The 14,381-nt window shown below is 48.5% G+C and overlaps 1 long non-coding RNA gene across 1 annotated transcript; it reads right to left on the bottom strand.

The window, feature by feature from the left end:
• Positions 1-7,775: 7,775 nt before the first annotated feature.
• On the bottom strand, positions 7,776-11,602 carry LOC147960062 (uncharacterized). Its single transcript, XR_015610747.1, has 3 exons — positions 10,687-11,602; positions 7,979-9,365; positions 7,776-7,868 (listed from the first exon to the last, which is right to left on the bottom strand). It is a non-coding gene; the product is annotated as an uncharacterized LOC147960062 (long non-coding RNA).
• Positions 11,603-14,381: the final 2,779 nt, after the last annotated feature.

Below are 14,381 nucleotides of genomic sequence, written 5' to 3'. Positions count from 1 at the left end.
AATAAGTAGCGGGATTCCCACACCTAGGAGGGTGGTGAACGGTGTCAACGTAGCGAGGGGTTGGGTTGCCATGATACCACAACGAGACACCTTAAGAAAGGTGATTCGTAGAAATATTCCCTTAAGTGGCAAAAAGAATTACTTTTGATTCAGAGATCAATGACACTCTTTATACCAGCCTAAGGCAAACCTCAACAATCGTTTGGCGGAGTATGAAGGGATGGCATACCCGGACTAGAATGGATGATGTGGACTACCTTGTTGAAAACAACGCAAGGAATGATTTTGCTTGCGCGTGCTCTCAAGAACTTGAGCATTCCCATATTCATCGAGGTTTTACCAACATCCATGTCGAGGATCCTGGCAACACACCTTACTACCATGACGAATAGTGATGGAAAAGGCAGATGCATAGAAAGACACCCCTTTCTCAGATTTCACCTTAGCGAGGCCAAGGGAACTAAATCTGGATGATCGACCGAGAGACATTTAGCACTCCGCATCCAATGTTCTCCTTGATGTTCTAGCTACCACGGTCATGCTTAAAAGCATCAACATGGCCATCAATTAAAGGTCGGACTTCATGAGCACAAAATCCATAAGGAACAACTTCTAGAATAAGTCATGCGAAATCCTCATGGGAAGTGGCCAAACGGCTTAATCCAGATACTACAATAATAGTGCTTCCAGCTAGGTGCGTCCACTTCACTGGAACCTATATCATAGTTCTTGGAAGAAGTTCCAACCATCATATCTGTCTGAGATTCAGATCTGGTTGGTAACAGGATAATTCAGACAACTTGTCTGGAAAAGAAAGTTTGCAACACAAACCGACGAGATGACGTTGCGAGATTCTCGGGAGGTGAACTACGATAGCAAGCTCCAACACATGAGTTGGTTCTGCTACATATATGTGAACACGTTGTCTAAGACAAGCATGACCACATAGTAGTCTTACAACGAAACACTACCAAGTTCTGATTGGGAACCATCATCGAGGATAACGGAATCTTTTACAAATCCGTCTGGTACCTTCAGGACTAGCACTTAGAACTTATTATCCTTGAACAAATCAATCAGTGGCTTAGTGTGCTATGGAATTCATATGGAATGAAGATGATCAATCTAACAGACCACGGAATACTTTGCACGTGCATGGCTGACTCGGGATGATTCCAGAGGAGGTAAAACAAGCTTTCTTGAATCCACGGCGGCAACTTTCACCAAATGCACGTGAATCAGAGGTAGACACTTCTTTCATCCAAACATATGCTTCATGAGCTACCATGAAGAAATGCTTTCAAAGTTTCCAACGCTAACTTAGATGTTCAACATGAATCATGGACAAGATGATAATGTTGTCAATGGGCTCAACAAACAACCATCCAGGCTTCCATATAGATGGAATTCCACAATTAAGTGAACACGGTGATAGCATTGGTCAGAACAAAGGATGTAATGGTGTATGCCCGAGGAATCAACCTCGAGTAGGACAACATTACGAACATCGTTGGTTCTGATTTGATTTGAGGATAGCCCACACTCAAATCAAAGTTTGGACAAGACAATAAATCCAATAACTGATCACGAGGACCAATCGATGAAGATATCATCTTTCTTCAACACACACACACAAAAGATATCCCTTAACACGAACTAAGCAAGACAAGCTTTTATCTTCCAACCCTCCAAGTTGCTGTTAAGCTTAACCAACTAGCTCAGGGGTATCCAACACAGATTCTTGGAGAAAAAGGGTGGCTACAAGAAACCAACTTGATCACGAACTCAACATAGCGATCAGGTGACAACCTGGTGATACTTCCAAGAAGATATTTGGAAAATCACAACCCACCGATATGTTATTAAGCTCGAGAACAATCTTGCTTTGCGAGGCAAGACGATGTGATCAATAGACCAAGGGTTTGACACAATCCTAACTCATTGATCGAATAGTGCTCCGAAAATAAGGACTAGGTAGCACGATCAATCTTAGAATGATGATTCAATAACCAACACGCTAAGAATGAGTTTATTGTTCATTAACTACCAAGCAACGGGGTTGCTAGGAGTATTGATTTCACACATCACAGTTCACTTGTCGGCATTCCGGTTACAACAACACGGAACCGAAGAATGAATAATGATGGCGATAAGTATCACTGCATCAAGAATTCATAAGAGGTGGTGCAATTCTCATGACATTCTTAACATAAATATGGTAACAGTCCAAGGTAGAACAGAGCAAAAGCTGGGTTGGCATTTTGATCCATGGAATACAACTACTTTGACCCAATCCTAGATATGGATAAGGTACTGGAGTTTGTTTCTCCTAGTCATTCTGGAATAGAATGGCTTGACGGACCACAAGAATAGCAGGCATCGATGAACACGATCACACAACTACTCCCGACTATCAGTTGATAGACGAGAGTCAGAAAACAACTAAAGAGGGACAACTCAAGGGAACATATAATTTTCTGAGTTGTGGGTGCATAGATTAGTATGTCGAACCAAGTTCAACAGGTTTCTTCCGGATAACCCATGCAGAAAGGTAGAGCTGGCAGAATCACAATTATGAATGGAGAACTCCTCAGGAGTACTCTAATGGTGATCTTTTGGTTCAAAGAACTTCTGCCTTAATGGTTCATGGTATTTGGAAGAAGGAAATACCACGGACCTCGAGGACTATCGCAAAGGTTACTAATATCCTAAAGGAACTAGCAACACTATCAACATGAAGCAAGTAGGGTGAATCTTGGGTCAAGAACCCAAGAGTAGAATGCCTACTACTAAATGGCATCACGGGATGCTTTCGAGAATGGTGGCCAGAATCATCACACCGGGAACACAAAGCATTTATAGACTACTAGGTGACTCCCCAAGACACCTAGGGTCATAATAATAGCTCCAGCATATATGTCGAGGTAATAGAGTACCTCAACTCACCGATTAGTGTGGTTAAACTGACCCAAAGGAACGTCGGTAACGGGAGAAAGGAATTTGCAAATGCATCAGACTAGTTAGAAACCTGGGATGACTCAGATAGCATAACGGCTGTAAATGCTCAAAAAAAATTGAGAGATCCTGCAAAAATGGTGGCATAACCACTCAACATCACAATATCAAAGTTCCGAGGCCAGCTACGAACATATGGAAGTAGTAGGAACTGAACTGAGGCTTGAATACATCAATCCTATAAGTCTCTAACATAGTAACTCGTCATCCTGATAGATAGATGAGAAGGCCTAGTTCTTAATCCCCGTAGAAGAGAAGAGGTTGACTCAGATCAGAAGGCCATGAGGTATAAGGAGTAAAAAGAGCCTTACGTTCCCTTCCACAATCAATTCCCTTACATAACTAAAGCATTTCTAGACTTGACTTCGACCAGTTTGTCTTGGTAATCCTACACGCAGTCAGGCTCTGATACCAACGCTGTCAGGACCCCAATTCCAAGTCACATCGATCTAGCCGGTAACACCTCATATCACTTTGTGGCCTCACGCAAGGTATTCCCACAGGTGTCGCCTTACCATGGCCCGGGACCGTTTGCGCCTTTTGGCTCACGTATATGATAGTGTCGCTAGCAACCATATGACAGAGAACCCGGCCGACATGGCTAGTCGTTAACCCAAAGCGGCACTAACCTATGGGGACAGGCATACATGAATCACATCGAGCATGTCGGTCAGCAGCGTGTGAATCCGGGCTGTAGCACTGGGCTAACAGGACTCCGGGAACCCGGGCTGTAGCAGGCTAGGCAGGACTCCGGATGTCACCGCGTGACATTTCCCCGAAGGGACAGACACAGGAACGAAGTGAAACACATGCCGGCCAGTCAAGTGTCCTGAGCAGTAGTGCTGGGCTAGCAGGACTCCGGTGAACCGGGCTGTAGCGGACTACTATGGCTCATGGAAGCACTAGACTACATTTCCCCATAAGAGAGGCTGCCAAGGATAAACAACTAGATTGTCGGATCCCACACATACCAAGCATTTCAATCATACACACAATATGCTCGATATGTGTAAATACAACATGGCATCACAACATAACTCTACAACTCAAGTATTTACTCATTAGGCTCCGAGGAGCGAGATATTACAAACATGGGTCTCATGACCCAACATCCAGAGCATACAAGTCAAAGCACATGCGGAAGCTTAACTTGTCTGAGTACAGAAAACTAAAAATGAAGAAGGCTGAGGAGCCTCACTATATACCACATCCTCCCAAGGGTACAAGATCGTAGCTGAGGTAACAAGCTAAACGTCGAAGCCCACACGGAACTACTAGCGAGACTGACGTCTCTCTGCAAAACATAAATTAAGCAAACGTGAGTACAATTGTACTCAGCAAGACATACATCAGAACTAACTACATATGCATCGGTATCAACAAAGGGGTAGTGGAGTTTAACTGCAGCAAGCCAGCTTTGACTCAGTGGCTAACCTGAACTACGACTGCAAGCAACTCTTTTGAGGTGGCGCACACGAGTCCACATATTCACCATCCAATACACCACTATGGATCCGCTCCCGTCTCCCTACGAGAAGGCCATCCATAGCACTCACACTTATCTTGCGAGTTTTAGAGTATCCACTTTCACTTGTCTATGAACTATGCAAGGGGTCCAAGTTTCCATATCCGAGGAATCCGGCTATTCGAATAGATAATGATAACCCTGCAGGGGTGTACTTCTTCACACACGCTCCCACCACTTACCATCGTTTACACGACATGTACTCGGCAACCTTTAAGCGGAAGCCCAACGAGGGTGTCGGCCACGGCCTACCTAAACACATAAGCCTCTAGTCCAGGTTTATCGCCTATCCAGGTTCCATCCGCAGGGAGTCCGGCCGAGGTTTCCACATACGGCCCCGAACGATGTGAACAGGGTTCCCGAGACACCAAACGGGCGCCCGGTACACCGTGCCACGGTGTATCTACCGCATCATAGCCCACCTCTAGGGTCAACGCTACGCACGGCCGCCAACACATAACCTACAAACACCAGAAACTAGTTGCAACTCCTGGACAGAGTACTAGGGTGATTAAGAAGCCGAGAGGGTCAATTAAGGATCCCAATGAGTGGTAGTAGCTGTTCATGGATCACAGACACAGAACTCAGTTCCTGAGGATGGTTTCAATGAGACAACCCACCATGTACTCCTACATGGCCTCTCACTGCTACCTTTACCAAAACGTGTTCACACACTTAGCTCACACAGTAGGACATGTTCACACACCTCCAATTCATTCCCGACGAATCAGACCTGACACAACTCTATGCAATAGCAGGCATGACGAACAAGCATGAATGAGTAGGCACATCAGGGCTCAAACAACTCCTACTCATGCTAGTGGGTTTCATCTATTTACTGTGGCAATGACAGGTCATGCAGAGGATAAGGGGTTCAACTACCGCAACAAGTAACAGATGAATCATTGTTGTCCTAATGCAGTAAAAGAGAGCAGGAGCGAGAGAGTGGGCTTGTATCGGAATGAACAAGGGGGTTGTGCTTGCCTGGCACTTCTGAAGACAATAAAGTTCTTCATCGATGTCATCGATCACGTCGTCGGAAACATCGTCGTCTGAGAGGGGGCGGTTACCGGCAAACAGGGAAGGACACAATCAATGCCATGCAACAATATGATGCATGAATGTGACATGGCAATATGCTGTGGTTTGAGCTAATGCAGCTAGCAACATGTTAAATGGAGTTGGTTTGAACCCTAGGTTCAAATTCAAACTCCATATGTGAGAGTTTAAATTCCATTTATGTGAATTGGCCTAAACAGCAGCCATAAGTTGTTCTAACATGCATGAAAATGCCATAAACAGATTCCTTGAATTTTTCTGATAATTTTTCATATATAATTTGTTTGATTTGGAGTTACGGTTGAATTACTATGAATTTTAGAAGTTTGCATTAATTTCTGGAATTTCCTGAATAAGAATAATTCCAGAAAAAGAGTTATTGCGACAGCATGACATCACCCTGATGTCAGCAGGTCAACTAGGCGCCTCCAGGTCAAACCTGGCCAGTGGGGTCCACTGGTCAGTGACTGGGGCTGGTTAGTGACACTGTCAGGTGGGTCCGGTCAACACCCACGTCAGCAAAGTCAACATGACATGTGGGGACAGTCAACGTGTGACGTGGCCAGGTCAACCCGACCTGTGGGGCCCCTGTGGTTAGTTAAACATAACAGGAAATAAACTAAGTTTACTTATGGGCATGGGGCCCATCAGTCAGTGAGCTATGGGGTTAGTTAGTGGCGTCATTAGTGGCTAATGACAGGCCATGTCCACCTCGCCGGAGTTCGGCCGGCGACGACCAAAACGACGGCGGAGCGTTTTGGAAAAACGCTACGGGGCTCCGTTTTGTACGCGGTTTGTTGCTACGGCTTTCTGACGCTCTTGCGCATCTAGTGGTGGCAGCGGCTGCAGCTGAGACAGTCTGAGTCGACGACGGCAGCGGCTAGGCGACAGCCGGAGTTCGGGCACAATGGTGTGGGCGGTGCGGGGCACGGGAGGAACCGTGGACGGTCGTGTTCGACTCGCGGTAGTGCGGTGAGTGCAACGGTGAGCTCGAACGCGAGCTTGCACGGCCGTAGCTATGATGGCGACATGGCCGGCGGCGGGGAGCTTCAGCTCCGGTGAGAACGAGGGCTACCAGGCGCAATCGAGGCGGGGAAGAGAGGGGTTTGAAGCGGTAGCTCACATAGAGTTGAACGGAGGCCTCGGTGAGCTCGGGGAGGGGCTGGTGGTGACGAGAGGTCGCCGGCGATCTTGGTGGCCGAACGAAGAGGGCGGCGGCGATGGCGGTGTTGCAGCGCGTCCGGGGCCTCGTGGCTCGTCGAGGAGGTAGAGGACAAAGTGGCGGAGCTTCTGGGCGCGTCGGTGAGCCGTGGGGTGGCCGGTGGCCGCGGGAACGGCGAGCGGCGCGACGAGCTCCACTCGGGTGTGCTCGGGAGAGGGAGCAGAGGGCGAGGGAGAGAGCAGAGAGTGAGGGAGAGGAGCGAGGGGGCTGCGGGCGTCTCCAGACGCGTCGGGGCGCCTCGGTGGCAAGCAGGAGGTGGCCAGGGGCGGCCCACGGGCGACAGGCAGCAGCCTGCCTGCTCTGGCGGGAGGTTGGTGATGACTGGCACTATGGGCCAGTGGGCCGCACAGTGCTAGGCCAGCTGGGGCACCAGATGGGCTGCAGGTAAGTTAGGTAGGTTTCTGTCCTTTCTATTTTTGTTTCTGTTTTCTAATTTGCAGTTTGTTTTTTATCCAGTTTTAAAAAAACCAAATCAATTTTATAAATCCTAAAAATATTCATGAGCACTTTCTGAATTATTCCAGTGGCCCACAAATAGTTCCAACATTATTTGAGCATTTAAATTATTTATAGTGTTTAACTGCCCAAAGTCAAATAGTTTAAGATTTAATTCAAAAATCCAGGAATGACCTATAAATATGTTCATCATTTTTGGAAGAGGTTTTCACCTTTATCAGAAATCATGAACATTTCCTAAGGCATTCTGGGTCATTGAAAAATATTTTATTTGAACCTATTTGAATTTCATTTGGTGCTAGGGTTTACCAATCCCCATTTCAGGTTTCATGAAATTTAAGCATGATGCATGGATGCAATGCCACTAGTTACAAGCAAACTCTAGGGCTGTGACAATGCATCAGAGTAGGATCATACAGAAAGCAGTAGCAGTTCTAATGCAAGCATGGGAGAGAAAGAAATAGGCGATATCAGAATGCTCAAGGGGGGTTTGCTTGCCTGGAAGCTCTGCTGAAAAGGAAGAAGGGTCATTAATAGTGTAGTCGAACTCTGGAGCTGCGTCGGTCTTGGGGACTGCGTCGGTACCGGGGTCTACCGAGAGATAAGAGGTGGAACATAATAAATATCAGAGCAAACAATGCATCACAAAGCAATACAAGCAAAACGTTGCGCTGGGGCGAACTAACGCAGTGCTATGCTACCTCTTGAGCTTGCGTTGGTTTTCCCTGAAGAGGAAAGGATGATGCAGTAGAGTAGCGTAAGTATTTCCCTCAGTTTTTGAGAACCAAGGTATCAATCCAGTAGGAGGCCACGCGCAAGTCCCTCGTACCTACACAACACAAAGAGCTCAACGCAACCAACGCGGTTAGGGGTTGTCAATCCCTTCACGGTCACTTACTGAAGTGAGATCCGATAGATAATATTTTTGGTATTTTTGATATAAAGATGCAAAGTGAAAAGTAAAAGGCAAAGTAAAAACAAAACAAGATTAAAGTGATGGAGATTGATATGATGAGAATAGACCCCGGGGCCATAGGTTTCACTAGTGGCTTCTCTCAAGAGCATAAGTTTTCTACGGTGGGTGAACAAATTATTGTTGAGCAATTGACAGAATTGAGCATAGTTATGAGAATATATAGGCATCATCATGTATATAGACATCACGTCCGTGACAAGTAGATCGAAACGATTCTGCATCTACTACTATTACTCCACTCATCGACCGCTATCCAGCATGCATCTAGAGTATTAAGTTAAAAACAGAGTAACGCTTTAAGCAAGATGACATGATGTAGAGAGATAAATTCATGCAATATGTAATAAACCCCATCTTGTTATCCTCGATGGCAACGATACAATACGTGTCTTGCTGCCCCTTCTGTCACTGGGAAAGAACACCGCAAGATCGAACCCAAAGCTAAGCACTTCTCCCATGGCAAGAACTACCAATCTAGTTGACCAAACCAAACGGATAATTTGAAGAGGCTTGCAAAGATAACCAATCATACATAAAAGAATTCAGAGAAGATTCAAATATTGTTCATAGATAGACTTGATCATAAACCCACAATTCATCGGTCTCAACAAACACACCGCAAAAGAAGAAGACTACAGCGAATAGGTCTCCACAAGAGAGGGGGAGAACATTGTATTGATATCCAAAAAGAGAGAAGAAGCCATCTAGCTAATAACTATGGACCCGAAGGTCTGAGGTAAACTACTCACACTTCATCGGAGGGGCTATGATGATGTAGAAGCCCTCCGTGATGACGGCCCTCTCCGGCGGAGCTCCGAAACAGGCCCCAAGATGGGATCTCGTGGATACAGAAAGTTGCAGCGGTGGAATTAGGTTTTTGGCTCCTGTTCTAATCGTTTGGGGGTACGTGGGTATATATAGGAGGAAGGAGTATGTCGGTGGAGCACCGAGGGGCCCACGAGGCAGGGGGCGCGCCCCCTACCCTCGTGACCGCCTCCGGTACTTCTTGGAGTAGGGTCCAAGTCTCCTGGGTCTTATCCGAGAAGAAAATCATGTTCCAAAAAGGATTTTTTCTGTTTGGACTCCGTTTGATATTCGGTTTCTTCGAAACACTGAAATAGGCAAAAAAACAGCAATTCTGGGTTGGGCCTCTGGTTAATAGGTTAGTCCCAAAAATAATATAAAAGTGGAAAATAAAGCCCAATATAGTCCAAAACAGTAGATAATATAGCATGGAGCAATCAAAAATTATAGATACGTTGGAGATGTATCATGCTACACGTTGTAGACGAAGCGGGAATTTAACTAGAACGTTTTCTCGGTTTCGGACATGTGTCAGACAAATGAACCAGTGGAAAAGGTTCCATGTTTGCAGTGCTGGAGGCATCTGACAGGTATGTGGATAGCGTATTCGGGTTCGTCTCATTTTTCTGATCAACTTTCATATATAAATTAATTTCATCCAAGTTATGAATTATTTTATATTAATTTTCCAAGTTTTAACAACATTCTGGAATTATTTTTAAAATAAAAAAACTACCATAAAAGGGATGGGTGCACCCGGTGCAGTGCATCCAGCAATGTGCTGTGGGGCTGACAGTGGGCGAGCGGGGCCCAGTTGACCCAGCCAACATTGACTAGTCAAGGGGTGAATAATGTAGGCGGGTCCCACACATCATTGACTCTATTTTAACAGTTTAATTAAATTGGAATAACTATAGGGGGTGGCCCACATGTAAGTGGCTATTAGGAGGGGGTTAGCTCTAATTAACTTGTTTAGGCTCTAATTAAATTCGACGGGACCCACACACCATTGACCCAGCCGGGCCAGGCGTGGTTGCGCACGCGCGCGTACAGAGAGGCTCGGCCATGGCCATGGCCGGTGGCGAGCGCGAGGGGGGGAAGCGGCAGGTGGGGTCAGGGCGCACGCGGGGGGGGGGGGGGGGGGGGGGTGGCTCACCGGGGCCGCCAGGAGCAGCGGCGGATCAGCCGGGCACGGCGGGGCGGTCTCGGTGCGAGAGGCGGAGGACAGGGGCGCTGGCTGCAGGAGGCGGCAGCGAGCGCGCCGGAGCGCGGCGGGGCGGACTAGCGTGGGCACTCGTGGCGGGCTCGGCGGGGAGCGCGGCCAGGCACGGCCCCGATGCAGCAACAACACGGCCGGACCGCATGGGGGCGTTGTTGGGGCGACCTGAGGGGAGGAAGGGCGGGGGGTCACGACGGGTCTGCGTGCGCGGGCACGTGGGACAGCAGCAGCGAGCATCCGCGGGGGCGAGCGAGGCTAGGCGAGCATGCGCGGGGCGGAGCCAGGCAAGGGCAGGCACGCATCGGCGGCAGCTGGAGGCGGGGCATGCAGCGCCTGGCGGAGGCGAGGTCCAGTGGCGCGTGAGTGGGGGAGAAGGGGGTTAGTGGAGGAGGGCTCACAGAGGAGCTCACGGGAGACTCGGCAAGGCTTGTAGCGAAGAGGTGCAGCAGATCGATGGCGGCGTTCGTTGGAGCCCGGAGTGGACGCTGTAGTCGATCCGCTCGATGTAGGACTTCCCGGCTCCCGCTGCTGGGTGTGGAGGACGTGATCGTGGCTGACGTGGCCCCTAGTCAACCCGAGGAGGCAGGGGAACACCGGTGGCCATGGTGATGAGGGCAACGCGGCAGCGAGGCATCGAGATGCTTCGGGTTCGAGCGGAGGATCGAATGGAAGGGGAAGAAGGAGATAGGGATCGATCCAGGGGCTCGGGTCGTTCTTATCCTCCGCTAGGAGACGGCGGGGAGGAGCGGATGGCCGCCCCGTGGCTAATCCGTCCATGGACGATGCACGGTCGTCCACCGCAGTCTGTGAACAGAGAACGAAGAAGACAGAGGGGAGGAGTTGGGTTGGGCCGGTCCGGTGGGCTATGGCCCAGGGGAAAACAAGGGGGGTTGTTTTCCTTTTTTAATTAAACTATAACTTACGTTTCTGTTTTAGTTAATGCGTTGGATTTTCTTTTCATACCATTTGAATATTGCTAACCATGAAACCTGCCACATAAATACTTCGTATTATTCTAGAATGGCACAAAAGTTTGGAGCTGATTTGAGTCCAATTAAATTGTATTTGGATTTAAATGGGTATCTTAGGTCACGTTGCTTTAGTTTTAAAATGGTTGTGACCACTTTAAATATTCAACAGAGGTTGATTCATACATGAAAAATAGTTGGTGGATATTTCAACCCAGCAAACATTTTCAATTTACTGACTGAAGAATCAATTCTTTGACTTTTTATTTCAATTTTGAATTTGAACTAGGAGAGGGATCAAAATGAAGTTTAGCGAAACCGATCATGATGACATGGCCACCATTAGGGGGAGCTTACTTTAGCATGATACTGGGGGTGTTACAAGCGATGTCCAAGGCCGAAGACAAAGCGGCCAAGGAGCGTATTGAGCGGGAGAAGCAAGAAGCCCGAGTAGGCGAGGTGCAGCAAGAGCTCGAGGCTCTCGCAAAAGAGCACGAGTCCTTGGAGCTTGACTCTAAGAAGCGAGAGTCCGAGCTCGCGCAGGCGCTTGAAAGCGTCCGGAGCGCCAAGGCCGAAGCACACAAGGCCCTCCAGGAGATTGACGCGGTGAAGAAGATAGCAGCGGGTAAGGCATTCATTATTCAAAGCAAGCACGTGAAGGAGACTTTTCTTTTTCTTACCCGAGTTCGGAGCTCTCCAGGAGCGCTTGCTGATCTTCCCCGCAGTGTACTGGATGTCGCGGAGTTTTACCGGGCTGAGGAGGGGAGCTCGACGGAGAAGTTGTTCTGGTCTCAGTATACTGGGACCGAACACCCCATGCCCTTGAGCGACCAGCTGAAGCAGTTGGTCGAGCTTCACAAGGCGACCGAACAGGCCATGAGGGGCCTTATAGTCTGGATGTGGCCTGGCGAGACCCTGTCCGGCAGCTACTTCGGTCTGGTGAGGCGGCTTGTGGAAGCCTGCCCACGGCTTGAAGTCATCAAGCGGTCCGTCTGCATCGAGGGTGCATGCAGGGCTTTTGCCCAGGCGAAGGTGCACTGGGCGAAGCTGGACGCCGTGAAGCTGGTGAAGGAGGGGCCGCCGGAGGGCAAGGAGCATCGCTGCCCCGAGAATTATTATGAGAGTGTCCTGAAGGGTTCCCGCCTAGTGGCAGATGAGTGTGCCAAGGATGTAATTTTTGAATGAACATGCTCATGTGATCTTGTAATATGAAACGAGTTCGTTTGCGCCATGCGATGCTTTCTTAATTTAAAATATTACCTTCTGTGCGGCCGTTTATAAAATTTGAGAGTTGGCCAGTCGTCGGCTTCTATCCCCATGTAACTAGTACTGGGGTGTTCGGGATAAACCTGAACACTCTTTACCCCAACTTTGGGTCCTTCAAGGGAGGTGTTCGGCGAATGAACCAGGCAATCGGACTATAATGCTTTATCACTCTCACTTAGCCATAGAAGTCTATGATTTTAAATTTTGGCGAAGCCCCTGGTATTCGGAGGGCCGAATTTGGGGCACTATACACGCCTAAGCCGGACAAGGCCGACTCCTCGCCCAAAGCGGAAAAAGTCTTTAAGGACTTGAGACCTCTCGAATAGCGACCAGTCTCTCGCCTTATCATGACAGTCAGTTTTTGGCTTTCTCTACTGAGGTGCTCATCCGAAAGAACCGGGACACAATCGCAGTAGTTCTCGCACCGCTACCTTAGCCGATATAGCGGAATGTAAGGTACCAAAGCATGGGAGCCGGGCAACCCAACATTTGACCAAAGACATGATTCGGAGTTGATGCATATAATGCTATAAGTTCGGGGTGCCACACTGTCGAAAGTGTTCGGACTTCTTGCGTCGTATTATGGGGTAAACGAGAACCCCTGGCGAACTGAGCGTACCCGAACGTGCGGGTGCGGATTATCGTAAATGGACATATAAAAGAAAGAGAAAAACTTAAATAATGCAATGACAGATTAGTGATATGCATTGTTATTTAAATAATACGTCAAAGCATACTTGGTACAAGTAGTGCAATAAGCATAAAGTAGGATAATTTGAAATGTCCTATCCCAGGGCAAGCTACGCATAAATAGTGAAAAGCGGGTATATCAATTATTACTAGAGACCACCTGGCGGTTCCCGTGTTCATCTTAGCTTCTTGCCACCTTGGTTGTTGCTTCCGGAATGTGTCCGACAATCGTACTGCCGGAAAGGGCTTCCAGAGAGTTAGGCCCTGAAAGAGAAAAGGAATGACAAAGGTATACAGCCCCTAGTGCGGTTAAGCCACAATGCGGGGCGTGTCCTGATCGTGCCCCCGCCTATGTCCATGGTATTTTCAATGCGTAGTTATGTACGCGCGGCACGGATTTCGTCGCTTCACTGGGACTGGGACGGGGGCCGAATTGCTAGGCGAGCTCTGATCGTGCCAGGCGATCATGTTGCAGCTTGTTCCAGACTCGCTTGAAGGTGTCCGGGGGCTGTGGCGCCGAATGAGTGGTCTGCCTGAACAGGCTGCTTTGTGCTTCTGCTGCAAGGGTCGCAGTGTGCTCTTCCGTACGGAGCGAGCGTTCTGTGTTTCCATTTACTGTTATGGCCCCGCAAGGTCTTGGCATCTTGAGCTTGAGGTATGCGTAATGCGGCACTGCATTGAATTTTGCAAATGTTGTCCGTCCGAGCAGTGCATGATAGCCACTGCGAAACGGGACAATGTCGAAGATTAACTCTTCGCTTCGGAAGTTGTCCGGTGATCCGAAGACCACTTTCAGTGTGATTGAGCCTGTGCAATGGGCCTCTACACCTGGGATGACACCTTTAAAGGTGGTTTTGCTGGGTTTGATCCGCGAGGGATCGATACCCATTTTTCGCACTGTATCCTGATAAAGCAGGTTCAGCCTACTGCCGCCGTCCATAAGGACTCGAGTGAGGTGAAATCCGTCAATGATGGGGTCTAGGACCAGTGCGGCGGATCCGCCATGATGGATGCTAGTGGGGTGGTCCCTGCGATCGAAGGTGATCGGGCAAGCAGACCATGGGTTGAACTTTGGGGCGACGGGCTCCATCGCATAGACGTCCCTTAGTGCACGCTTCCACTCCCTCTTGGGAATGTGGGTTGCGTATATCATGTTCACCGTCTTTACTTGTGGGGGAAAC

This window comes from Triticum urartu, chromosome 7A (assembly GCF_056163025.1).
Source record: "Triticum urartu cultivar PI428250 chromosome 7A, HENAU_Tu73, whole genome shotgun sequence".
NCBI classification, from domain to species: domain Eukaryota; kingdom Viridiplantae; phylum Streptophyta; class Magnoliopsida; order Poales; family Poaceae; genus Triticum; species Triticum urartu.
The sequence above is the reverse complement of the archived record's forward strand: the minus strand, read 5'-3'. Positions and strand labels throughout refer to the sequence as shown.